Source organism: Antechinus flavipes, chromosome 1 (genome assembly GCF_016432865.1).
Source record: "Antechinus flavipes isolate AdamAnt ecotype Samford, QLD, Australia chromosome 1, AdamAnt_v2, whole genome shotgun sequence".
Classification (NCBI taxonomy): domain Eukaryota; kingdom Metazoa; phylum Chordata; class Mammalia; order Dasyuromorphia; family Dasyuridae; genus Antechinus; species Antechinus flavipes.
This window is the reverse complement of record NC_067398.1, coordinates 224,912,739-224,940,112: the sequence shown is the minus strand read 5'-3', so window position 1 is coordinate 224,940,112 and position 27,374 is coordinate 224,912,739. Positions and strand designations below refer to the sequence as shown.

General features: G+C 34.8%; 1 protein-coding gene across 1 annotated transcript in view; it reads left to right on the top strand.

Moving 5' to 3' along the window:
- Positions 1-27,374, top strand: part of AOPEP (aminopeptidase O (putative)) — a 448,257-nt gene that overhangs the window by 292,087 nt on the left and 128,796 nt on the right. The window lies entirely within an intron of this gene.

Genomic DNA, 27,374 nt, shown 5'->3' with positions numbered 1-27,374 from the left:
TAGTGTAAGGATGGCAGTAAGTTAAATTTCAGCCTGTCCACTAAACAACAACCTTTTATGTGCTTTCAGCACGGTGGTACAATGTGAGTTACACAACGTGGTATGATACTGTTATTCTTTGCATAGGGATACCAAGTGAACCATTTATGAAGCCCATTGTACTGGAACTCATAATCTAGCTACCAATGCCTTTCCCTCCTCCTGTTTTCCCTATTTCTACCCATTTTTGCCAACATATCCCCAAGTGACAATTCCAGTCACAGGTCATACTCCCTTTTTTCACATACTAGAAATTTCTATTTTCATGCCTTTGTTCACGTAATTTTTATGCTTGGAATTGATTTTTTTCTTCCTTGTTTCTTCCCCTTCTCTCTCCCTTCTTCAGGGCCCAGTGCAGATGTCACCTTCTTCCATGAAATTTTCTCTTATACTCAGTGTTCTTAATTTAAAATGATCTATACTTTAAATATTTTATAGCTTGTGGGAAGGTTTTGTATTACTTTGCATTTTCCATGTTCTTCTTAATATCAAAGATATTTGTATATATTTTTCCACTCTTGATTAGATAGTAAACTCCTTAGATCAGTATCTATTTCACAACTATCTTTATATCCCCAACAGTAACACAGTACCTTGCATAATTATTTAAATTGAATTGAGAAGCCCAAGGAACCACTGTTTCTTCATTGATCATCTACTGACATATGGTCCAGTTTTACTCACTAATAAAGCAGACCCTGAATGCCTCAGAATTTCAGTGCAGTAAGACATTGAGAGTCAGAAGGAGATGCTCTCTTGGACCCTTCTATCCATCCTCTATTCTGCTCTTAGAGGCCTGATCCATTATGATACATGGGCTTGGGGTCTTGTTTTGTCCAATAAATATGGTAGTTTGCTATATAGTAGGAAAAGCGCTAGAATCTGAGTGAGAGGACTTCTTTTGTTCAGGATTTCAGCTTTGCCCCCTGACTACCTTTGTGGTCTTGGGTGTGTAACTTGAACTTCTCTTCAATGTATAATGGAGATAAGATTGTCTCATCCCAACCTTCCTTAAGTCACTTAAGGCCCAAGTGCAATCACACATTGTTAATTGAGATGTTACACCGGTTATAAAAATGCATTTTGGCCAAGAAGGAAGAAATAGCTTCAAATATTATAACCCCACAACTGAAATTTAGCTATGGAAAAGAACAAACCCTGGAAACTTAGTGTGAAGATTCTAGGAAGAGAGAAGGGTCTTCCAAGGTTGGTAATACTAGGAGTTGTGAGTTGCGTTTTCCATATGGGTCTCTTCTACATGTCCCTTACTATTTATTTTTATACTCTAAGTTTGAGCCCACACTTCTCACAAATGTGTTATGCAGTCATGGGAGAGTGTGCCCCAGGTTTATAGGAAGAATGCTATGGACCAATATTCCCACTGTGCAATCTGAATAAAATATCTTTGTTTTAAAACAAAGTCTAGTTGTGTCCTCTGACTGATTCTTAATAGGGAATACACCAGAGGAAACTCATGAGTTGTAGTGTTTGAGATATAGATAATCACAGGATTAATTTAAAATCTCAGTACCCAACCTTTGAGTGCAAATTAGGGGAGTACTCAGTGGGAATATTAAACATAAAATGAAAAGTTTGGGTTCAATGACTTTTAATGTCCCTTCCAACTCTAAATCTATGACCTTATGATCCTAAGCTAGTCCAAGAAACGGGACTTCTTCAGCAGATCACAGGATTTAGAGCTGGAAAAGACCTTATAGCTTATCTGTTCATGCTTGGTTCATTTCACAGATATGGAAACTGAGGTCTACTTATGAACACTGATTTGCCTACTGTCACAGGGCCAGTAACAAGGCCAGAACCTGAACCTAGATTTTCTTTCTTTCAGGATGTTGTATTTTTTTTTTTTTTTTTTTAGTGAAAGCCAGGCTAAATTTATTCATGTATACATTTATTATATTAAGTACCTAATTGTTGAGCTTTTGCATTCTCAAAGGGAATATTTGCTATAAAACCTCCAACACTTAAGTTCTACAAGTGACTGTTTTAAAAAGCTCCCAGGGATTTTTAAGAATTGGAGAGGGGGGATAGCAGGAAGCCAAGAAAGCTAATTTCCATATTTTAGTCTTGTGAACAGCTCAGTTGCTTTTTGGAACAGTTGACCCTGAGGGAAGAGAAAAGAAAGAGTCCTTAATTTTGTTCTTTTAAGCCCAGACACCCAGCATCAGGCTGAAAGCACTCAGACTGACCTTCGATTTAATCTATTCTCAGAAGGGTGGTCTTTGTGTCCCCAGCACTTAGCACAGTGCTTGACATATAGTAAGCATTTACTAAATGTCTTATGGATGATTGATTCATTGTGAGGGGGTAACTGTGATTTACCCTTAAAAGGCTTTGTCCATCACTAAACCTGCAATTTGACTAAGAAAAATTAGAAAAAAAAAATTTAGAGGAAAATTTAGCTCTGTGCAGTATATTTTTTCCCAGCGTTTCAGAGCACTAGTTAATAGCTTCTAGTGTAGACAAATAACTATGTTATCAACTAATGGAGTCCCACTACACAAACATATCCAGATGCAGTGGGGCAGACCCAGCTATAAATTGTCTTTTAGACCAAACTGGTATTTCCTTGGGTGTTTAACTGTTCTGTAAAAACAACAGGATCAGACAGAAAGGATGGTGATTTAGTGTTATTTTTTTCCTTGGAGAATGATCAGACTGCACCTTTTAATTTTTTCCACCCATTTCCTCTGGTTATTTATATTTTTTTGATGATGATTTACCTGCTTTCAGCACTTTTCATGCTCTCCAAGAGCAAGTTTCCACTTCAGTAAAAGAAGCTGCGGATCAGGGAACCCCCTGGTTATAGGAACTGCTTAGTGAATGGGATACCTTGTTCTTTGTTCACTTCATTATAATATAAAGTTACTAATATGCCAGACCAGGACTAACATTACCAGAGCTCCTAAAGTTGCTGAGAAGCCCTTTGTTCTGCCTTTTAATTTTTGTGGCTGAGCAATTGAAGTCATTCATGACAGGACATTCACATTATACTAGTGAAGTTTTCATCCAAATAGATGTTTTTGTGTTCTGCCAAAATGGCATATGCTGTGGTTGGCTGGGGTTATCCTCATCAGCCACACTAAATGAAAACCATAAAAAAAAAAAAAATCTGGAATTAGCTAATATAGCTAAAGAAGCAAAGAAACATAGATCCCAACCTTTGAATGGCAATGCCTATGTATAGAACTTTGATTTATAAACAAATCTGAAACCAGTTGCAAAATCAACATTAGAAATAATGCTTCATGAAAATATAACCTTCTCCTGATGATGCTTTTCTGCAGAGGGATTTTAATTTTTTGATATGCATGAGTTAGAGGGATCCTCACCATTCTTTTTGCATACTTATTTTCACATATATAAGAAATAACTGGGGCCTTTCCTAACTAAGATATGGATTAAATAGAGTCAAATAAGTAATCCAGCATTTATTAAGCACCCACTGTGTATAAGGCATCATGCTAGGGATACAAAGAGAGAGAGAAAAGAAAGCTGAAATAACCAAAACAATTACAATGGGGTTAGGGATACAGAATGAATATATACTCATAAGGAAAACATAAGAACAAAAGAGAAATCTAAGCAAAGTAATTACAAACACATCACCTAGAAGTGTATATTTGTATAGTAGTAGAGGAAGAAGGATTAAGAAAGGATGGAAAAGGTAGCACTTGAATTCAACATTTTAAGAAAGGAGGAAATTCAATTGGTGGAGATCAAGGAGAGAGGGAGACAAAGACAGATAGCCATTCTAGATATGAGCAAGACAAAGTGAAAAAAAGGAACAAAGGATTTGGAAAGAATATAGAGTGTGCAAAACTTATGTATTTGTTTTAGCTTATCGTTATGTTTGGAAATATTCCTTTTTTCCTTCAAGGTTCAGCACAAATGGTATCTTTTTAGCATTATGTTCCCCATTTCCCACCTCACCCCAGTTTTCTATGTTCTCTGCCTCCTCAAATTACCTTGCATTATCTGAGCATACACACACACACACACACACACACACACACACACACACACACATTCTTCTTCCCAGTATAGATAGGATAAATACTTTGTGGATAGGAACCACTTTTTGTATTTGTACTCTTTCTCACCTCTTAGAATAGCACTATGTATACTTTGTTTAGTACGTTATGAAAGGGCAATGAAGAATAATGAAATGTTATGATAAGGGCATCACATCTGGATAATTGATCTGAAAGATAGATTAGAAAGGGAGAAAACTGGAGTCAGAAAGACTAGTAAGTAATAAGGCTGCTTCAGCAGTTTAAGTGAGAAGAGATGACAACCTTAACCAGAGAATTTCATGTCCTAAAAATCTAAAAATATTTTAAGTATAAGTCCAATAATGAATTGTATTTTTTGTCAGAAGACTATGCTATCTTGAGTTCAGAACTGAAAGGACATTTAGGTGGTGTTTTTCTTCTTACCAGAGCAACTCAGACCATCTACAAAAGGAAGAGGTGTGTTTGAGAGTTATTGTAAAAGTAAACTTGACAGAACTTTGTAACTGTTTGGATGTAGAAAGGGTAAAGTAGATGGAGGAGTAAAAGACTGCTCTAAGACTTTGAGAGCATCTTGAATTAAAATTAACCCATTAAATAAAAGAAAAAGAAAAGCTGGAAAGCCATTTTTTGGAACTACCATCACCCCAATCTAGATGCTGATTTGGAGACGCATGGTGTCACATTCTAGTCTTCAGATAATGGTGAAGAATATCCTTTAATAAATCTCCTTTGGTCTTGTATATAGGTTTTCTTTTCTCTTCCCTAGGATGAACACCTGGGTTGTCACATAAGCACTCATTCATAAAAATGTTTGTGGCCAAGTGATGGAATTGAAATGAGTAGGAGCAACTAATTGATGAAATCTCTTCCTAATTTTTAAACTCTGTGTATTGAGGAAGCTCTTATACCAAACTACAATAAGGAATATCCCTAATTTAATACTAGTAATAGAATTATTGGGTTAATGAAAAGGTTTTCATCCCAAGTTTCTTTCACCATTAAGGACAGTAGAGCCTCTACTCTTAGATACCAACCTAGTCCTGATATGCTTACAGAAAGGGAGGAATGGTACAAAAGAGAACAAAGCGGGGAGTAAGTAGTTGGATTAGGCAAAGGAGACTTATACTAGTAAGTGTACAAGATAGTAAAGTTCCAAGGAATCAATTCCAAAAAAGGCATGGAAAAAATTTTGAACCTTACTAGTACTGAAAAAGACAGCTGAGAAAATACCCCAATAACTACTGAACTATTATGCATCTAAATAAAAACTTTTTGAGAGTCATCTGTACATGCTTCAAGGCTATTCTTTGTGAAGATGTTAGTAGGAAACAGACAAACTTTCACAACAATATTTCATATTAGTCCATGTCTTTACCATTATACCATTCACTAAAAAGAACTATAAATGTGGGACAGACTATAAAGCAACAAGTAGATCCAGAACAAAAAAAAGGAGTACAAGTTGAATTGCCCTTAGGAAATTATAAAACTCTTTTCATGGTTCCAACTTCTACAGAAAACAAAAGTTCACCATGTTCATATTAATATTCCACCAATGACATTACTACATCTTGTGGAATACTACAGTTTCTCAGGAATTAAAAATAGGTCTTACAGGAAAGCTAATGGATTAGTGCTTGGTAGACATAAGTAGTCTGCAATATATAAAAAATAATCATTTGCAGGAGTGTGGTAAAGGATTTCATCATGGAATATCTGAGAGAAAATGGCCTACTCATAAGGCAAGAGTTAGAGATGGATAATAGATCAATAGTACTCTATTGACATCACTGCAGTGGTCAGAGATTCTAAGAGGGTCCCCACAATATCAAATGCACTCCCTTTTAGTGAATTTATGGGAGGATAGTCATTGATAAGTTGTGATTTCAAGGAAACAATGAAATCCAAGAGCTCACAGGTCCTTTTGCATTTGATTGCTTAAGAGACAGAAACCAAAGGAGAAGGGAAGTTTTTATATAGTGTTTATGCTTAATGCTTTACAAATATTTCATTTGGTCCTCAAGACAACCCTGTGAGGTAGGTCCTATTGATGAATTCTAGGTTTAAGTTGGTCAGGGAACCAAAATGAAATTAGGGTTCCTGGTGGTCAGGGAGTTAGATGATGAAGTTAGTGGCAGGTTTGGGGTTCAGGGAACCAAATGGAGAGGTTTGGCTTCCCTACACTCTCTTGGGATTTGACGCAAGGGTAGAGAATTTTGAAGAATCCCCTTTCTGGCAGCACAGGGATTCTCTGTAAAGGAATTTACAAACCCAAAAACCTAGATTGGTAAAAGAGGTGTATTGTAGGCATTGGAAAGTCAGCCTTTGCTATGCATGAATAGAAGGGCTAAATTCCTTAGTAGCAAGGTCCCAGCCTGGAAGTATAAAGTTTCTAGCAGAGAAATCCCGACAGAGAGATTTAAAGTCTCATTAGGGAAATAGGTGAGGATAAAGAGAGGGTAACACTGGAAGAGAATGTTATCCCAGTGGGCAGAGGCTTGCTATGCCAGCAAGAGAGATTCCTTGGCATCTTAGGTCCTCTGCAAGGAGAGGGTTTAAGATTGGCTCTTTTATAATAGAAGCTTTGGCTACAAGACAAAGGGGGCTAGTAGGGGATAGTGGGTGAAGTTCCAAGTTGTCTCCTTTTATCTACAAGCTGGGTTTCAGCTAGAGCTAGCTAGCTCCACCTGGAATTGAATAGAAAATCTTAGAAGTGAATGGGTGTTTCTCCAATTCAATGGAATTGGTATCTCCAACTCCAGATTCAGCTAACCCCCCCTAGATTACAGAATGAAGCTGTTTGTCCTCGGCAGGGTCTATACAGTAGCAAGATTCAAGGAGAACTTATCCTTCAAAGTTTTAGAGTTTCGAGGCTCCCCATGATTATCCCTATTTTTACAGTTGAAGAAACTAAAGCAGATAATGGTTACATAACTTGCCCAAAGTCAAAGAGATAGGCTAGGTCTGAATGTGAGTTTTCTTGACTCTTGGTCCAATACTCTTTCCATTGCCTTCAGCCAGAGAAGGAATGACTAGTGATTCCATCAATCAGGAGGGCATAGGATGACCTCAATGTTCCCAGAAGGGCAAAAGAAATATAAATGCATATATAGTTGTGAATACGTTTATAATTATTATAGAATTCACCTAATTTGTATATTTGCCAAAGCACTGAGTTCTTTGCTGAGGTACAGAAATAGACAGTTTTCAGGTAGCCTTCCATTTTATGTGATTCTAAGAGATGAGGAAGATGGATCCAGTATAGATTAGAGCAGCAGATTGGAGTCAGAAAATCTCCAGTTCCCTTATTAGCTGTGTGACTACTTTGAGTAAAGCAATGAACCTCTCCAAACCTTTGTGTTCTCCTCTTTAAAATAAGGGGTTTGGACCAAATGACCTTTCAGATCCCTTCTAGCACCAAATGTATGTGATCATAAGGTCAGAGAATCTGAGAGTAGAAGGGAATTTAGAAATTCAGTTGCAACTTACTATAATCTTCCTCTATATTATTCCTGACATAGGAATTCTTAAGTGATGGGGTACTCATTGTTTCACAAAACATCTCATTTTATTTTTAATAGTTTTAGTTGTTTGTAAGTTCTTTCTTATGAACTTGAATCTGTTCCCCGTAACTTTCACTTAATTAGTCTTGCTTCTACTGTGTAGTGCCATGCAAATTAACCTCTTCTACATAAGAATGTTCATATAAAAGACAAAGTAATTAGCCTCACTTCAGTTATTGATTTGAATCTTCCACAAGGCTATTGTTGGGAATGAAAAACCCAAAAGACAGAATTCCCAGATAATTATTTATTAATTACACTAACTAATAATAAATTGATGATCAGTAATTTCTCTCAGGAACTAAAGGCAAGACTATGAAGATATCAAATGCTTTAAATTTCTTTGGAAATGGGAATGTCCCCAACGGGGTGAAAATCAAACCTGATTGTTGAATAATTAATGAGGAGGTAGGCTAAGGCTTCTGCTCCTCCTGCTAAGAAAATGGCTTGATCATGAGACTCAATCACCTTCAGCAATATGGACAGAAGAATAAATTTTTAACCAGACCATCCTAGTCAGTTTTCTCCTTCATGAATTGGATCACCCTAAACTCCAGTGGAGAGGTACAAGGACATAGGCTTATTACCTAAAGGCAAGAATTCATCTAGATTAGATTCTATTTATACTTCAAAGAGAAGTAATTTTTCTAGTCTAGTGGAATCCTGCCCAAGATCAAGGAGTATGTTTTCCAAGGATTAGGACAAGCTTCTCTATTAGCCATGTCTTTCAGAAACTAGCTGAGTGACCTATAGGGACTGATCCCTTAATGAGGAAATAAAAAGTCTGGATCCTAATTAATAATGGGTTATTCACATAATAGAAAATAATGTCTTTCATCCCTGAGCTACTAAGAGAACTAAGCTGAATGATATGAATTTCATCTAAATGAGAAACTTACTAATAAGCATAGTAAATAAATTCTTAAATAGCCAAAAACTAGGCAGAAGAAATAAAGAGGAAGGGCAAGATGGATAATGGATATACAGAATAATCATTCTTGGATAACCAAGAGTTGACTAGTTCAATTATTCTTATATCCTTTGAATCCCCAAACCGAGGGAACATGATGCTTTTTTTTTTTTTTTTTTCTTGTTAAAACATCACTTTTCATCAAACCCCTTCCCACTTCACTGGGTTGTCAGACCATGAATTTTGAACTAATCTTAAAATGACTGACTGATGAAACTAGGCATTCTGATGGAAGGGTGTAAAGAATGCTGTGAAATTACTTCTCAAATAAACCAACTGGCTTTCTCCAGGTCAAAGGCATAGTGTTCCTGTTATCATGTAAAAAATCTTGGATCATGCTTCACATCTTAGCAAGTTCTCGAAATTTATTTTTCAGTATTTATCATAGGATACATGAAGTTTTCTGTCTTCTACTCACAAAGCCTTTGACAATATTTAATTATCATACTGAAACATCTAGACTCTAAAAAGCAAAGTAGTCTTTATTTTTGTTTCTAACTGATATTATATATTTATTCCACTTGTTAATTCTAATAATCAGATTTTTAAAAATGATTTTTATTCATTGTAACTATTTAAAATTACCTAGGCCAAACAGTACAAACCATTCTAGATAAAAATAAGCTCATCATTTATTTTTAATAAAAATTTTGTTCTCATAATAATATTCATCCTGTATACCACTGCCAAAGAGATTTTCCTTAAGTATAGATCTGTCCATGTTATTCCTCTATTTAATCAATTCCAGGGCCTTCCTCTAGGATAAAATATAAACTCCCTTGTTTAATTTTTAAAACTTTTCACAGCTGAATCCCAGTCTATCTTTCTAGCCACAATATTACCTTCCCCACTCCTGAACACTACAATCCAGCCAAAGTGACCTTCTTTTTGCTCCTAACTTATATTTCATCGCCTTTCTATGTCTTTGCACTAACTAAAATGTATGCCTTCCTCAACTCTACTTTATAGAATCTCTTTTTCCCTTGCATCTTGAAAGGACATTCTACTCAAATTTTTTCCTGATCCTTCCTTCCTCCTCTAACACTAGTGCCCTTCCTTCCATGTTTCCTTATATTTAGCTACTTTATACTTATATTTATTCTTAATATACTTAAATACTTACTTGTTGTCTTTCCCCATTAGAATATAGGGGGCAACTAGATGTTCAGTGGATAGAGAACCAGCCCTGAAGTCAGGACATAAATTCAAATGTGGCATCAGACACAATGCTTACTAGCTGTGTGACCCTAGACAAGTCACTTAATCCCAACTTCCTCACCAAAAAAAGGAAAAAAAAAAAAATAAGTTTTTTGTAAATAGGGATCATTTCATCCTTTGTATCTATATTCTCAGCCCCTAGCAAAATGCAAGGCACATAGCAGATGCCTAATAAATACTGATGAAGGGGAAGGGAACATGCATTTATTAGATATATCTCATTTGATCCTCATAAAACTCTATGAGGTTGATGGCTTTTGCCATTTAATGGATTGTCAATAAACAATCACAATTTAGCAAAACTTACATTAAAACTTGGTTTGTTACATGTGAAATGAACATGCATGTGGAACCCTAAGACAGCACAAAGAGTGCACAATCTAAACAGAAACTTGCATATTTATGAAATTGTTACCAAGAGAGGAGAAGAAACAAGGGAAGAGAAAGCTTGAATAATTAAGATTACTAAACTGGTTGAGAAAACTAAAATAGAGATTAAGTGATTTGCTTTAATAAAGATTGAGATTGGATTTGAAGTCAGTTCTTCCTGACTCAGACCTAGCCTTCTATCCACTGCCCCATAGCTGATTGAATGTGTTGTCATCAATTATTTCGGCTACATTATATGTGAATAAAATTGGGCTTTCACCCCAGTCTGGGGTCCACATGTGGACACTCTGCAGTTTCAAAAGTCTTTTTCTCTTTTCGCTAGAATATTTTTTGTCTTTCTTCTCTATCAAAGAGTCTCTGGAAATATATGTCCTTTTCCCAAGAAACTCTGGCACCAGCTCCACTCTTCGCATACTCTTGGTCATTAAGGAGTCATATCTCCTACATATCAGATAAACACAAAATGCCCCAGTTTTAATTGGAAATCTGGCTGTATAAAAATTAAGAAGCTGTGTGTCAGATGGTCACAGATAAGGAAATATATTTCTTTTACATTATATTAATTAATAATACAGTTTGAATATGAGAGTTCTTATTTGAAATAGGGTTTTGTTATTGATGAGGACATCAAGTTTGATGGTTTCTACCTCTGTAAAGTACAAGTCAGCCACGACTGCTCCTATCCACAGCTGTATCATGGGAAAAATTTATTTTGTAATAATCTATATTTTTTTATCCTTTTTTCTTTTACTATATTACTTCAGGTTTTCAGGATCTTCTGCTATCTTCCTATACCAACATGTTCTCAAGAATCAGATACTCATTCTTAGTAAAAATGTAAATAATTAATGATAGCTTACAAATTCACTCTCAGGGAGTGGCCATGGGAGTGGAGAGTAGAATTTGCTTTCTAACCAGAATCAAAAACATAAATTAAGTTAAAGGACTCAAAAACTATTATAGTAGAATTTTAGGAATTATAGAATAGATGAGAGAGATTAGAGGTAGGGAAAGGGTTAAGGCATCAGGTTACTTGCTACCTTGTCTAACTACATCCATGGATTCAAGAACTATTGTATTCCTCCTATGTGAAACATAAGGCATAAGGACCCTGAGAGCACAAAAATGAAATAGTTGTACTTCCTCTCTATAGGATAATGAAGTACCAAATTCTGGGAGAGCGGTTTGGAATGTGAAAAACTCACATAAAGGCATTATCATACTCACAATGACCTTTTATTGTCATGAAAGGGCTCATGGGTTAATCAGAATGATTAAGTTGCTGGCTGTGAGTGAAGGGGCAATTTAAAGGTCAGAGGGAAGAAGGAGAGGGGAAGTAAAGGCTAGGAATAGAGATTTAGGAAGGGTCCTAATCAAAAGCAAAGTCACATGTGCAATGTCCACATTAGCAACTGCATGCTGGGACAGGAGGAAATAGGGTATGCTAATACAGGATAATGAGGTTGCTTTGGTCTCAAAGGATATTTGTAGGGTGAGAATCTGTCTAGTGTCAGCTCAGCGAAGAAGGATCCCTTATTTTGGTGAGATAGTATGTCCTAATCAGGCTGACAAGATAGTCCCAGTAATTAGGGCTCTTTTTATGTGGGATAAGATTAAATATGGTTAGGATTCACATTATTTCTGACAATGGAAATAGGATGAACTTCATTCCTGACAATGGCTGCACCACATCATTGGGTGTTTATTGTCTAGTAGAGAAAATGACATTTACAACAAGAAGACTTAAAAGGATTACATAACATCTGTACTTAAATATTTGAGATGCTTAAAGAAAATGTATTAGAATAGTTATTTGTGACTTCAGAGGGTAGTTAAGTGGCCACATTTTTACAAATGTCATCTTAGAGTTGATTTTTTTTTTTTAACTGAGAAGTGATTTGCTCAAGGTCATTCAGCCTAAATATGAGACTTAGGCCAAAGTCTTCCTGGCTCTGAGCCCAGTTACCAAAGTAAGGACATAAATCTGGGAGATAGAGTTTCCTCATCCAAGAGTTCTATGTATCAAGAAATCCCAGTTCCAGTCCCTAGCATTATCTAGTAAGTATAACTTCCTATCATTTGGTAGGCTATGTTATAAAAGAAATAGCCCACACATTCCACCCAAGAGTATACTTAATAAATTAACATTTAAATAAACACAAATTAACATAAAACCAATTGTATAGAAGTTATAAAGAATTACCAAAATAAATATAGTTATCCTTTCCTTTTTATGGGTGAGTAGGGGGCATTGCCCCTTCTTCATTTTCTTTATTTAGAACATTCATGCAAAATGTATCCATCTTCCCTTTATTTGAAGTATTATAGTATTAAAAGATAAAATATGTTGATATCATACAATACTATATATACATTTTATATGAGTTTTCTGAGTTTCTAAACTTTTTCTGTGTTGTCTGCCAGCTTTCATGTGTTGTCTGTGGCTTCACAAAATCCCTCTTTTAATTTCTTATGCTAACCTGCAATGTATCAAAAGTGTAATGGGAAAAGCTGAGATGTGGAACAGATAACTGTATTTAGAATGAGAGTAGTATTGCTGCTGGAGATAAGGATTGACTCAACAATTCTAAAAAGATTTTGAAACTGCATACCTTTTGACATAGGGATACTGATAATAGGCCTGTACCCTTAAAGAGAAGAAAGGTAGAGGAAGAGGATAATATATACAACAATAACTATAAAAGCTTTTTTTGTGGTGGCAAAAAACTGGAATCTAAGAAGATGTCCATCAATTAAAAATTTTCTAAATAAATGATGACATATGAATATAATGTAATATTATTGCACTGTAAAACATTATGAAAGATACTATTTCAGAGAAATTGATTTGATGAAGAAATAAGTAGAACCTAAAGCATAATGTATATAACAACAACAATATTGTAAAGAAAAACAACTGAAAGACTCAAAGACTCATTTATAAAATGACTGACCATGATGCCAGAGGACTAGTCATGAAGCATGGTTACCATTTCCTAAAAGAAAAATGATGAACTCGAGATTCAAAATAAGACATAACTTTTTGGCCAGTGGTCAATGGGGGAATTCACCTTCTTTGACTATACATATTTTTCATTAAGGCATCTTGTTTTTTTGTTTTCAATTTATGGTTTGTGTAGAAAGTGGAAGCTGGCAAAGAATAGAGTAACCCAAAGAAAAAGGGGGGAGGGAGAAAAAAAAACAAACAAAAAATAAGAGAGGATCATTGTAGCATTTTTTTTCCTCTAATGCATAGAAGAAAACAGAAAAGACCAAAAAGAATCAAATAGCAATCCAACTTTGAAAGTTACATGTTGTTATATATTTTAAAAGAAAAGGAAGCTAGACATATTAGAGATTTGTAGTTATATGTACATTCCTTTTTTTTTTTTTTTTTTTTTTTTTTTACAATGCAACATCTTTATTTTATGGGTATAGAGGTGAAAACAATCAATGATCAGTAAATGTTAGAATGAAGATTCTAATTTAGATGTCTTGACACATATGCCATCAATGATCCTTCCTCTACACCATATTCTTAAAATGGATTATTTCTTCCTCTTTAGAATGCTACCACATATTTACTTTTTTAAAAAATTTTTTATTATAGCTTTTTATATACAAAACATATGCATGGGTAATTTTTCAACATTCACCCTTGCAAAAATTTCTGTTTCAACTTTTCTCCTCCTTCCCTCCATCCCCTCTCCTAGATGGCAGGCATTCCCATGCATGTACATTCCTATTGTTATGTTCTAGAATATATCTCAAAGTAACTATTTTACTTAGTCTCTCAGGTTAGAATAAAATAATTTTTAAAATTCTGAATTTAATGAACACAAAAAAGAAGGAAAAAATGAATGTTCTTAAAGCAAAATAGAATTGAAAAAGAAGATTTTATATAAAACCACTAATTTCTATTATAATACAATTTGCTTTTAAAAAGTAAGTATATATCTAGGATATATCCACTTCCAAAGCTACCTGGCTTCTTTGTTTTCTTCTGTTCTCTTATATATTTTAAAATGCTTCAATGATGTTCTTTGCTTTTTTCTTTGTCTTTGTCAACACTGTTGCTAATCCTCAAATCCATTACTTACCCCCTGTGGGGCAAAATGTATGTCACTTGCTGCATTCATCATGTATGCATATGCACATACATGTATGCATACTCACACAGAAACACACACATTCATTGTAACAAATAAGCCTAGCCAAGGAAAACTATAAGCAAGTTTTATACATGCGTGTGTGTGTGTGTGTGTGTGTGTGTGTGTATTAGAAATTAACAATCTCATACAATCCTCTTTTTCTGTCCCACCACATATATACAAATTCTCATTTTATTTAGCATTAAGTTGAGAATAAAAATAAAATATAACTCAGGGGAAAAAAAGAAAAAAGGTAAGAAATTATTAGAAACACTAAATAGGATCATTTGACTACTTTTTAGGCCCAGATAAGTCTGGATGTAATCTAGAATCAACATATGCTCAAACAAAAGGAACATAAAATTATCTGCTCCCCCTGAAGAATATCTGTCATTCTAGCATTGTGGCAATTTGTTCAGCTTAGTTGGTGGAAGAATTTCAAGTTGGGTAGTACCATATTCTGACAGGGCCTATGAAAACCAGTTTTTTTCCTATAGAAGTAAAACCTCATTTGGAAGTCTAATTTAGATCATAAAATAGAGTAATCTGGTATTCTGGATGAAAGAAGGCAATCATTAAAAAACTTTGAAACTCACTACCTCCAAATCATAGGACCAAAGAATTATAGAGTTAGAAGAAGCCTTAAAAATTATCTTCCCCTAATTGTGACCTAATCCAGCTACTCTAGAGAAAAGTTTGAAACTATCCCCAAAAGGCAATCAAACTGTGCATCCTCTTTTCCCCAGCAATATCACTATTAGGACTGTATTTCAAAGATACAAAAAAAGGGAAAAGACTTTACAGGTGCAAAAATATTTATAGCAGCTTTTTTATGATGGCAAAGAATTGGAAATCAAGGATGCCTATAAACTGGAGAATGGCTGAACATGCGGTAGTACATGAATGTAATGGAATACTATTGTGTTATATGAAATAATGAGCAGGTAGATTTCAGAAACAGCTAGAAAGATTTACATGAACTGATGTTCAATGAAGTGAGCAGAACTAGAACATAGTACACAATGTCAGCAACATTGTACAATGATCAACTATGATTGACTTAGCTCTTTTCAGCAATACAGTAATCCAAGACAACTCAAAAAGACTCATGGTGAAAAATGCTATCCACATCCAGAGTAAAAACTATGGACTCTGGATGTAGATCAACATTCAATTTTCAGTTTTTGTTATTGTTCAGGGTTTTTTGGGTGTGTATGTATGTGTGGCTTTTCCCTTTTGTTTTGTTTCTTCCCTCACAACATGACTAATGTGGAAAAATGTATACATATTACATATGTATAACCTACATCAAATTGCTGTCCTGGAGAGGGAGAGAAAAAATTGAAACTCAAAATTTTATAAAAATGAATGTTGAAAACTATATTTACATGCAATTGAAGAAAAAATAAAATACTGTTTCAAAAAAAAATAGGAAATTATCTCTCCCCTAATTTTCAGTCTTGTTGACACCTCTAGTCACAGAATTACAAGATTTCAAGATTTAAAAGGACTTATGAGATCTCCCATTTATTATAACATATATCTGACAAGGAGCAACATCTGCATGCTCAAGAACAAGGCAACATCCAATCTTAAAGACTAAGAAACTGTGAGTGTGTACTTATTCTGTTCCTTTTGTATGAAGTGTATATCTTCCAGAACAGAATTTTAGTTATAAGTCCTATTACAATAAATCTCAGTAATGCTTATGATGTCAAATTCACCTCCTTCATTATTGTTTAGATTTTGTATGTTTGGGTATAGACATCTGAGGATGTTGGGTTTTTTTTTTTTTTTTAATGGTTACTTTTCTGGATTTTGTCTCCTGTAATTTGTTGGGTGCATCTGTTACTATTGTTCTTCTTTTGGGGATCATTATTCTCTACACAAAGGGTTCTTAATATGGGATGATAAACTCAGTTCTAAATATTAAAAATGATATAATAATGTTATATATTAAATAAAAATATGATACACATAAATATATGTATACAAGTATAAATACATATACACATGCTCATACAAATAAGTTTACACATACATATATTAGATAAGCATATCTCACTATAGTTGGTTTCCATGCCTTGTGCATTTTATCTTATTTATTTAAAAATATTATTCTGAGAAAAAGTCTAATCTTCAGCAGGCTGCCTATTGGGTCCACAATACACACACAAAAAATTAAGGATCCTTTCTCTAAGATAATGAGATTTGTTGATGTATGTAGGCAATTTTGTCCTTTCCCCTTCCTTTTCACTTCATTTTTTCCCTTCCTTTTCTCTTTAAAGCCCTTCTAATTAGATTTATAAGACTCAGGAAAATTTATTTTTACCAGACCTTGTTAGACGTATTCTGAGCCTGGCCAAGAGCTAATCATTTCAATATTTTAAGTCATGATCCAGAAATCCAAATCTTCTACTATACCACATTTATTGAGTAGCTCTTCACTTCTGAAAATTACCTATGTCTTCTGAAGTCTTTGCATTCTTCAATCAGAAATAATGGTGAAGATACCATCTATTTTCTTAAAATATTGTTTCTTGCTCAAGACTTTAACAACATCTGTATTTTTTCTGGGAGCATCTTTTTTTACCCTGTATGAATCACTACAAGCAGATAATATAATTAGCTTTGACTTAGGAAGATCTTAGGAAGATCTCTGCTATATCACAGATTTATGCTCCAGGAAGAAGATATAGCATGTCTCTCTTGTTAATGCCACATCGACAAATAGCTGCATCAGTAATATTCAACAGGGTATTGTGAGCCATCACCAGTTCTCTTTGTTTCCCTGTGACCCTTTCTGAAATAGGCTTTCTCCTGATAGCTATTAGGATCCATAGCATCAATCATTAAGCATTTATTAAGTGGCTGCCATTGCTAGGCTCTATGATATGTTAGAGATAAAAATACAAATAATGAAACAATCCCGAGGAACTTCTATTCTAATGAGGCACATCGTTATTCCTAGCAGGGCGAATAGCTGTTCTCCCTCTCCTTTGAGTATAGCTTTTCCATCCTGCAGGAAGAGCCATGTTTGCTATGTAGTTCTAAGTGTTCAGTGGTCTTCTTCCTCTGTACATGACATCATTCTACTCTCAACCTCCTGGTATAGGTCAGGATTTCCTTCCTTCTTTTCAGAATCTTTTTTTCTTCTTAGTACCTTAAAGCCTTTTATCAGTTTTTGAAAAGGATAGCCTCATTCTCTGAAAACTTAAAAAATAAAATATTCCTCCAGACATTTTTCCTTCTTTTCTGGGAGAAAGATCTATCTGAACACTGTACCAAAATAGTAGTTATTTAGCAAAGGCAGGAAGACAGACATTGTCCAAGTTATGAGCATTATTACAACATTCCTCTTCTTCCCCATTTCCTTCTTTCCTCTCTTTTAGAAGTGTGGTTCAATGGGCTTAGCTTTCTTTGCAAACTGTCTTTTGGCTTTTATTTGTTCATCCCAATAGAGGTTCCTAATGTAGGAATTATTTATAGGATCCTTTCTGCCATTTCTTGGGAGAGAAGGCTAGCTTACTCACCTGCCTTTGGCAATTCACAACTCTCTGTCAAAAGTTCAATGTGAAAAACAACTGTGTTAAAGGTTATCTAGAATAGTGGTGTCAAACTCAAATAGATATAGGGTCACTAATCTTTATTTATTTTGTTAAATATTTTACCATTACATTTAATTTGGTTTAGGCCACACTTGTTAGTGTTGTGGGCTGTAGGCCCTATATTTGAGACTTCTGATTTAAATCATGGATTCTCAAACTTTTTGGTTTCAAGATCCCTCTATACTCATAAATTATTGAGGACCCCAAAGGGCTTTTGTGTAGATAAGTTATATTTATACTTATTGTATTAGACATTAAAATGATAAAGCATCATTATGAAAATGATGTTGACCATAAGGTCAAAACCCTGAAAGGGTTTTCAGGAACCCCAGAGGTCCCAGGATCCCACTTTGAGAACCACTGATTTAAAACACTTGTCCTTTCCCATCCCAAAGATCATTTTTTAAAAGTCTTGTCCTACTGATACATTGTTAATGGAATTGTGAACACATCGAGCCATTCTGGAGAGCAATTTGGAACCTTGCTCAAAAAGTTATCAAACTTTGATCCCTTTGATCCAGCAGTGTTTCTACTGGGCTTATATCCCAAAGAGATACTAAAGAAGGGAAAGAGACCTGTATGTGCCAAAATGTTTGTGGCAGCCCTGTTTGTAGTGGCTAGAAGCTGGAAAATGAATGGATGCCCATCAATTGGAGAATGGTTGAGTAAATTGTGGTATATGAACGTTATGGAATATTATTGTTCTGTAAGGAATGACCAGCAGGATAAATACAGAGAGGATGGCAAGACTTACATGAACTGATGCTGAGTGAAATGAGCAGAACCAGGAGATCATTATATACCTCAACAACGATACTGTTTGAGGATGTATTCTGATGGAAGTGGATCTCTTCGATAAAGAGAGCTAATTCAGTTTCAATTGATCAAGGATGGACAGAAGCAGCTACACCCAAAGAAAGAACACTGGGAAATGAATATAAACTGCTTGCATTTCTGTTTTTCTTCCCAGGTTATTTATACCTTCTGCATCCAATTCTCCCTGTGCAACAAGAGAACTGTTCGGTTCTGCACACATATATTGTATCTAGGATATACTGTAACCTATTCAACATGTAAAGGACTGTTTGCCATCTGGGGGAGGGGGTGGAGGGAAGGAGGGGAAAAATCAGAACAGAAGTGAGTGCAAGGGATAATGTTGTAAAAAATTACTCTGGCATGGGTTCTGTCAGTAAAAAGTTTAAAAAATTAAAAATAAATAAATAAATAAAAGTCTTGTCCTGACTTTCTTCTTGTCAGATAACATTGTTCACCCTGCCAGAAAGCCTTTACTCAGTCTGGTAAATGGTATCCTCTCTAAACTATACAATAAAGGAGAATTACTTATAATGGAGAAGTCCTAGCACTATTGTTTATTGACTTTTATAGAATCTCAAGCTGAAAAGGGCTTCTTAAACTTTTTCTACTTGTGATCCCTTTTCATATGAGAATTTTTTTTTTGCAATCCTGGGTATATAAGTATATCAAATAGGTATAAAAATCAAATGTTTACTGATAATAAGTCATAATTTTGTGATGCAACCCCATATGGGATGGTGACCCATGGTTTAGAAAGCTTTGATATAAACTTCCTCCTTTTTTTCAGATTAGGAAATGTTTAGTGACTTTCCTTCATCACACAATAATAAATAGCAAAAGTGAGATTAGTAATAATTCTCACTACATCCGCCTTTTATGTGATATAAAGTTGAAGTATACATTGCTTTCTACAGAAAGGAATATAATTTGAGTAGAATTGAATCTGTAGTAAAGTAGCATACATTTTAAAGGGATGATGTAACTATTCTTTACTTAATAAAAATAGCTCCTCAGTGGAATAGAGCTCTGTAAGTACTATGAAAACTGTATCAGGTTCAGAATGTGAACCCCCATCTTAAAAACATTTGGCTGGAAAAAAAAGATCCCTTTTAGTTGGGTATTCTTGTATTAAACTAAATGCATTCTGGTAGTAAAGATCCTCGCAAATCATACTAGATCAAATTTGTATTGTGCACTTATAATATTCAAAGGGCAAAATATGCATTGTGAAAAAAAAAAAGAATTATACCAGAGATGTCAAATTTGAGTCCCTGGCAAAACTCCCTAATAGATAATGTGAATTTGTTCTTTTCCAAATTAATATGTGCCTATGTTTCTATTTGATTTACATATATATGAAAACACATATGTATACACAATCACACAAATTGAACTTTTCTTAAATATGTTGGGATTATAATAATAAAGTCAAGGCTCTGACTACATTCTTCAATTGCTGTTAAATCATCATTGAGAGTGTTCAGGATGTCTTTCAGCCTCCCAGTATAACTCAACTCAGCATATTAGCAGCTTTTCAAGAGCTATATTAAATCAACTTATGGAATAGAGTATCACCTAAGAATGATTTACAAACAGCATAAAAGCAGTGAAGATCCAGGGGAAAGAGAATAGGTTCTAATAGATCAGAACTATACTACTTTTCTTTGTGGTTTTGGACAAGACCCTTCTCTTTTCTGAGCTTTAGTTTCCTTATCTATAAAGTTTTTTCAAGCTCTAAATCTAAGATCCTATTAAATGGGTTTATCTGATTTTTAAAAAATTATTAATATCTTTTGGTTTTATATGGCTTGTATTTCTCCCCTACCTCATCCCTTTTCCTTCTTCTTTCCAGAGAGCCATTCCTTAAAATAAAGTCTTTTTTTTTTTTTAATAACTTTTTATTGACAGAACCCATGCCAGAGTAAGTTTTTACAGCATTATCCCTTACACTCACTTCTGGTCCGATTTTTCTCCTCCCTCTCCCCCAGATGGCAAGCAGTCCTTTACATGTTAAATAGGTTACAGTATATCCTAGATACAATATGTGTGTGCAGAACCGAACCGTTCTCTTGTTGCACAGGGAGAATTGGATTCAGAAGGTAAAAATAACCCGGGAAGAAAAACAAAAATGCAAGCAGTTTATATTCATTTCCCAGTGTTCTCTCTTTGGGTGTAGCTGCTTCTGTCCATCCTTGATCAATTGAAACTGAATTAGCTCTCTTTATTGAAGAGATCCACTTCCATTAAAATACATCCTTATACAGTATTGTTGTTGAGGTATATAATGATCTCCTGGTTCTACTCATTTCACTTAGCATCAGTTTATGTAAGTCTCGCCAGTCCTCTCTGTAGTCATCCTGCTGGTCATTTCTTACAGAACAATAATATTCCATAACGTTCATATACCATAATTTACTTAACCATTTTCCAATTGATGGGCATCCATTCATTTTCCAGCTTCTAGCCACTACAAACAGGGCTGCCACAAACATTTTGGCACATACAGGTCTCTTTCCCTTCTTTAGTATCTCTTTGGGGTAGCCCAAAGCCCAGTAGAAACACTGGGTATGCAAAGGGTATGCACAGTTTGATAACTTTTTGAGCATAGTTCCAAATTGCTCTCCAGAATGGCTGGATGTGTTCACAATTCCACCAACAATGTATCAGTGTCCCTGTTAAAATAAAGTCTTAAAAAAAAGGAAAATAGAAAAAAAATATAGCAAAACTGATCTGCAGTTTTCCATACCCATTTACTACACAGGATTAGGGGGAGGTGCTTCTCATCTCTTCTTTTGAGAGTCAAAGTTATTCTCTGTATTTCTGAAATAATAATTTTTGTTGGGGTCATTGTTCTATTCATATTAGAGTCATTGTTTCCTTAGCTCTGTTTACTTTACTTTGCTTCAGTTCATGTAAATCTCAGTATACATAATGCTCTTTTTTTCCTCACAGTATAGTAATATCTCATCACGTTCATGTAGCGCAATTTGTTTTGCTGATCCCCAATTGTTTGGCATCTATTTTGTTTCCAGTTTTTTACTGCCACAAAAAGTGGTAGCTCTAAATTTTTTGGTGTTTATGGAGCTTTTCTTTTTGTCAATGACCCCCTTGGAATATATACCACAACTAGAATGGAATCTCTGGCTTAAAGGCTATAAAAATTTTAGCCACTTTATTTACAAAGAAATATTTTCACATTTTTAAAACATAATTTCAAAATGCTTCCAGAATCATTGTCCTAATTACATATCTACCAATCAATGTATTTAGTGTGCCTATCTTCTCTGTTGACTATTCTTATCTTTTGATTATTTTTGCCAATTTACAAGATGTAAAGTGAAACTTCAGGATTACTTTAATTTGTAGTTCTCTTAATGCTGATTTTGAGCATTCTTTCCTAGAATGTTAACAGTTTGCAATTCTTATTTTGAGAACTGTTTGATCACATACTTTAACCACTTCTCTTTTGGGGAATGGTTTTTAGCCATATATTTTTGTTAGTTGTCAATATATCTTAGATACCAACACTTACCCAAGAAACTTGATACAAATATTTTCCCCAATTGACTGCTTCCCTTTTTATCTTAGGACTCATCTCCTTTAAAAATCTAGACTTTTTTGCCTTTGCTGGGAAAAAACAAAATTATTAACTCCAAAAAAAGTATAACCTCAATGCTTTATCCTGGCATGAAGGTGACCCTGAGTTCTAAGTGAAATGCCAGTGGAATACAAGTGCAAGCAGGTTTCACACAGCTAGAAAGTTTTCAAGCATGGTTCCTGGAACAAACTGTTTCTATTTCTGAGAATGAGCCAAGCCAATCTAAAAGGAGCATATCATCAAGGCTGACCAGTAGGTAATGAATTCCTTGACCATGTTGTCCCATGGCATTAATTAAAATAAAATATCCCTTTGTTTTGTGTGACTCCCTTCTGCTAGTTGAGGATGTCACAGTGCTCAAATAAAAAGCTGAGGATACTAAGAATGATATTAATTCTTTAGGTTGTTCACAAAGTATTAGTACTCTGTGAGATCTTTGTCCAGTATCTGAATTGCTACACTACTGGAGGAACTGAGCCATATCTACTTGATAGAGCAATATGAATGAAGATAAAAATAAATTGCAGGTTTTCTTCAACTCTCAACTAATTTCTTCCTAATTTCCCTGTTTCTGTCAAGTGTACCAGCATTCTTCCAGTTACTCAGATATACAATCTCAGGATCATCATCCACTTTCCCTCAACTCTCCTATCCAGTCAGCTCCCAAATCTTTCTTTCTTTCTTTTCTTTTTCTAATCTCCACAATTTATCTTGCATCTATCCCCCTTTTTATCACTTACATAAACACTACCTTATTTCAGGTCCTTATCCCTTCTTACTTACACTACATAGCTTTCTAACTGATCTCTCTGCTTCCATTTTCACCTCCCCACTTTAATGCACTCTCCACATAGATGCCAAGTTGTTATTCTGATGTCAGTATATCCTTTCTTGCTCAGGAAGCTTCAGTGGTCTCTTGTTACATCTAATATAAACTACAAATTCTTTTCTTTGGCTTTTAAAATTCTTCACAGACCAATTCCAAACCATTTCTCCAGGCTGATTTCATATTGCTCTCCCTCATAAACTCTGAATTCAGTCAAACTGGTCTAACTGATATTCCTAAGCACAACATGGTGTGTCTCCTGTGCTTTTACAGAGGCTATGTCCCAAACCTGGAATATGCTTCCCTCCTTATCTCCATCCTTTGTAATCTCAAACTCCATTCAAGGCTTAATTCAAGATCTTTCCTGATCCTTTAAAGAAGGATATATGTAATTGTTAACACTTCCTTCTTTTACCCTTCCTCCCTATGAATTAATTTGTCTCTATACATGTTTCTTCCCTCAGTTGAATATAAACTTGAAAGCAAGAATTGTTTTCAATTTTATCTTTCTCCAGTGACTACACATTGCCTAGCACATAGTTGCTGAAGAATAATAATAATGATAACAACAACAATAAGACAGTATTTAAATAACATTAAAATTCATTTAATACTTTACAACTATTCTTCCTTTTAACCTTACAAAATCCTGGGGGGGGGGTAAGTGCTCTTAATATTCCCATTTTATAAGTGAAGAAACTGAGGCATAAAAAAAGGTTAAATGACTTGTGCAGGATCATATAGCTAGTACATGTCTGAAGCTGGATTTTAATTTAGGTCTAAAGGTCTAGCACTTCACTATGTCACTTGGCTTCCTTTATTATCAAATGGTTGTATACTAATAGAACTCATACAATAGAACTAATAGAACTCAAAGATTCTCCTTCAAGAAATGAAAAAAAGGTGGGGCACAGTGGATAGAGCACCAGCCCTGAAGTCAGGAGGACCTGAGTTCAAATCTAGTCTCAGACACTTAACTCTTCCTAGGTGCGTGACCCTGAGCAAGTCACTTAACCCCGATTGCCTCAGGGAAAAAAAGAAATGGAAAAAAAAAAAAAGGAATTGGCTGAATTGCTTGCATTGTGGACACAAAGGCAAAAAGAAACATCATTTCATGAGGCAGTTAATTATATCACATTGCCATGTACATGAATAATGGTGGTCTTTTTGACCACCTTGAAAATAATTGTAGTGACTTCTGATATACCAATATGTATTGCAAAGGATGAAAAAGCAGAAAATTCTTACCAAAAAAGCCATCATATCCTTGATGTTCTGACTTCAGTGCAAAGATAGAGTAGAAGATAATATACATATGTGTTCTATTTATTTATATACATGTGTGTGTCTATATATACATACAGATAGCTATAGAAAGATATCCCTATTTTCTCTTTTCAGTTCTTATCCATCTCTAGCTCCTTCTTGGGTATCTGTGTTTGGATGGTTTCCCCAGTATCTCAATCTCATCTCAATGTGTTCCAAATAGCATAATCATCCTCATCATCTCCACCCTTAAATCTGTTCCTCTCTAAACTTCTCCATTTTTGTGGGGGCCATCACCACCCTCCCAGTCATCCTAGTTCATAACTCTGATTCATCTTTGCCTTTCCCTAATCCAACAATATGAAATCAGATGCTGAGTCAATCCTGCCTCCACAACATCCCTCACAACCATCACTTCCTCTCCATTCACACTGACACAATAATCACCAGGGAAGGAAAGGGAATAAGCATTTCTCTAAGCCTACTATGTGGCAGGCATTGTGCTAAGACCTTTTTTTTTCCTGAAAAGTATTATCTCATCTGATCTTCATAACATTCCTGTGAGGTAGGGGCTATTATTTTCCCTGTTTTATAGTTGAGGAAACAACAAACAGGTTAAGTGACTTGTCCAGGGTCACGAAGCTAGTAAGAATCTGAACTCAAATTTAGACACAGGTTTTTCTGTTTCCAAGCTTGGCATTCTGGACATCTTAGCTACTGAAATGATCTTTCTAACTTTAGTCACTCTTCTCTACAATTTATCCTTCACACATCGACCAAAATCATATTCCTTAGGTTCAAGTCTGACCATAACCCTTCCTGATTTTAAAAAGCTGGCTCCCTGTTGCCTATGTTTTCTTTATTCTGACACTTTAAACTTTCTAAAATGTGGTTCTGATCTATTTCTTAGATCATTTATTTGACATTAGCTCCTTTTTTGCATTCTACATTCTGAGCAAACTGGCATACACATGAGTAATTCCCAGAACTCTAAATGCTATCTTCTATATCCATATAGTCAACCAAACCATCTCCCATACATTCCCTCCTTGCAGGCATATACTATTTTGCTTTTGTCTGTGTATCTCTCTGCCATTGCCCCTTCCTTCCCTCTCTCCCTCAATTTACCATAGCACCTTATACTTATTAGAGGATTAATAAATTCTGATTAAATGTATGTTTTGGAATTAAAAGTAAAAGAAACCAGTAGCTTAAAGATTATTCAGAAACCTCATGTCTATCTATCATGGATATATATTCCTTCTTTAAGGTAATAGGCCCAGCATTTCCTATTAGCACCTAAATAGTACCACAAATGCAATTGAGTTTATATTAATATCCAGGAAATGACTTGTTTTTGAAGTGATCATTTCAGAATCAATCAATAGTGTATGTTCAAATCATCAACTGGTTTACACAAAAGTTAAGAAACACTAAATTAGAAGAAAGGATAAAAATGAAAAGACACTGTGTTCACTTATAACCAATCCAATCTATAAGAACAAACTTATTAACTCAGAAAATAAATGGAAATAGGGAAAGTAAAGACAATGATTCTGATAATCATTTTTTCGTAGGGAAGTTGACTCGACACTGAGCCTGTCATTTCATTAATATAGAGAACTCCTAGACAAGGAAACCTTCTTTACTAATCCAAGTTGACTCTTTGAAAAGTTATGCAGTTTATAAAGAATTACCTAGAATATTGTGTTAATGACTTGTTAGTGACAAGGTAAGAGAGCTATCAAAGGTCACAAAGCCTGGTAAATGTCAGAAGAAGGACTTTCACGTAGTATTTCTCACTCGAAATCTGCCATTTCTCTTCAGCCATTAGCTCACGCTATTTCAGGAAGGTTAATTTATATGAAATAATCATCACAATGAGGATGATGAGAGTTCAAAACCCATTAAAATCAATAAACATTTAAAGTCTTAAACAGAGAATAATACCAGCCAGAGGCAAAACCAGTTTAGTATACAAGCTTATTTGCAAAATATTACAGAGTAGGATGATAGCATATTATGAGCAACATCATTTAACAAAGTGGCCAAAGTGTAATGGAGACACATGGTGGGTATATGTAAACAGGCTACAGTGTATTACTAATGATGGCTTTTGTGCCAAAAAATTCATGACAGACAGTCAAGGACTTGTATTATCAGAAAAGGATGTGGGTTAGTCATATATTAAGACCACTGAATAGCAGGTATTGCCCTTGTATTCATTAAATGTAGGAGGAGACCTATGGTATTCAATGGAATATTTACAGATAAATATAGACAAAAATCTCATAGACTTAAAAGGCATGAATGGATGGCAGTCTGCACCAAGGGAAGGAGTATACACATTAATGAAATCAAGGCTCTAGAGAAATATGGAAATAAATATTTCTCTTGCTACTTGTTTACAAAGAAATAGCTTTCCCTTTTGTCAGATGATATTCAAATGTATTCTGAGTTATATCTGCATTATTGTTTTGAAGTAAACCTGGGAATAGACAATTTTAGATATAATATTTGTCCAAGACCTTTGTTTTGATTTTCCTAAAAATGCTTTGTCACACTCTTTACGAAGTAAATTAGATTTATTTGTGCTAGTGGTAGTGTAATACCAGTACTACCAATACCAATATTATTGTCATTTGTACACATTCCTTTTTCTTTGTCTCTTTACTTATTCTTTTTCCCCATGTATAGAATACCCTCCCCTGTGTGCAACAACTTCTGCCTTTTGAGTTTCTGCCTTTTTTTTTTTCTTTTATAATTCAATACAAATGCTACCTTCACCAGGAAGTCTTTCAACTTTGTGTATGTCTCTCTCCCCCCCCCCCCCCCCCAGACTTGGTAGTGACCTTTGCCTTTCCTGAGACTTCATATAGCATGATTATACATTTA